Below are 2,133 nucleotides of genomic sequence, written 5' to 3'. Positions count from 1 at the left end.
ACACACACACACAAGAGAAAAAAATCAAAATATAACACTAAAGATAGTCATCAAACCACAAAGGAAGAGAACAAAAGAAAGGAGGAACAAAAGAAAACTATAAAAACAACAAGGAAACAATAAACAAAATGGCAATAACAATACAAACTAATCAATAATTACTTTAAATGTAAATGAACTAAATGCTCCAGTCAAAAGACAGACTGGCTACATGGATTAAAAAAACAAAACCCATAATTCTGCTGCCTATAAGAGATTCACTTCAGAGCCAAAGACACACACAGAATGAAAGTGAGGGAATGGAAAAAGGTATTCCATGCAAATGGAAACAAAAAGAAATCTGGGGTAGCAATACCTATAAAAGAAAGACTGTAACAAGAGACAAAGAAGGACATTACATAATGATAAAAGGATCAATCCAACAAGAAGATATAACAGTTGTGAATATATATGGACTCAATACAAGCACCTAACTACGTAAAGCACATGTTAACAAACAAAAAGGGAGAAATTGATAGTAACACAATAATAGTAGGGGACTTTTAACATCCACTTACATCAATGGACAGATCATCCAGAAAGAAAAATCAATAAGGAAACACTGGCCTTAAACGACACTTTAGATCAGATAGCTTTAACAGCTATCTATTGGGTTGGCCAAAAAGTTCATTCAGTTTTAAGGAAAAATAAAAGATACATTTTTCATTTTCACCAAGAATTTAATTGAACATCAATCTGATATAATGTGTTTATATATATATATATATATATATATATATATATATACACACACAGGTATATAGATATATATAAATAAATGACAAAATTCCATTCAAAAAACAGAACGCACATTATTTTCAAGTGCACATGGAACACTCTCCAGAAAAAATCACATTCTATGTGACAAAACAAGTCTCAATAAATTTAATAAGACTAAAACTTTATCAAGCATCTTTTCTGGTCACAACGCAATGAGACTAGAAATCAACTATAAGGAAAAAAACTGCAACAAACACAAACATGTGGAGACTAAACAACATGCTGCAAAACAACCAATGGATCACTGAAGAAAGCAAAGAGGATATTTAAAAATACCTGGAGAGAAATGAAAACAAAAACACAGTGATCCAAAAATCTATGGGATGTAACAAAGGCAGTTCTAAAGAAGTTTATAGGGATACAAGCCTACCCCAGGAAACAAGAAAACTCTCAAATAAACAACCTAACCTTACACTGAAAGGAATTAGAAAAAGAGAACAAAACCCAAATTTAGTAGAAGGAAAGAATAAAGATCAGAGTAGAAATAAATGAAATAGAGAGCAAAAAAAGATAAAAAAGAAAGCTGGTTCTTTAAAAACATAAAATCAATAAATCTTTAGGAAGACTCAAAGTAGCAGGACACAAAACTGATATACAGAAATCTGTTGCGTTTTTAAACGATAATATACCAGAATGAGAAATTAAGAAAATCTCATTTACAACTGCATCAAAAGAATAAAATACCTGGGAATAAATCTAACCAAGGAGGTAAAACACCTGCACTTGGATAACTATAACACTGATGAAAGAAAGTGAATATGACACAAACAAATTGAAAGATATACCACGCTCAATCAATTGAAGAATAAGTATTGTGAGAATGAAAATACTACCCAAGACAATCTGCAGGTTCAGTGCAATCCCTATCAAGATACCAATGCCATTTTTCACAGAACTAGAATAACCCTAAAATTTGTATGGAAATACAGAAGACCCTGAATAACCAAAACAAACTTGAGAAGGAAGAACAAAGCTGAAGATATCACACCCACTGATTTCAAACTATACTACAAAGCTATAGTAATCAACACAGTATGGAACTGGCCCAGAAACAGACACATAGATCAATGGAACAAAATAGAGAGCCCAGAAATGAACCCACACTTACATGGCAATTAATCAATGACAAAGGAGGCAATAATATACAATAAGAAAAAGACAGCCTTTTAAATAAATGGTGCTGGGAAACTGGACAGCTACATGCAAAAGAATTAAAATGGACTACTTTCTCACACTATATACAAAAATAAACTCAAAATGAATTAAAGACTTAAGACCTGAAACCATAAAACTCCTAGAAAAACATAGGCACTG

Source organism: Neophocaena asiaeorientalis, unplaced genomic scaffold (genome assembly GCF_003031525.2).
Source record: "Neophocaena asiaeorientalis asiaeorientalis breed wild unplaced genomic scaffold, Neophocaena_asiaeorientalis_V1.1 scaffold740, whole genome shotgun sequence".
NCBI lineage: Eukaryota > Metazoa > Chordata > Mammalia > Artiodactyla > Phocoenidae > Neophocaena > Neophocaena asiaeorientalis.
Note: the sequence above shows the minus strand (reverse complement) of the source record.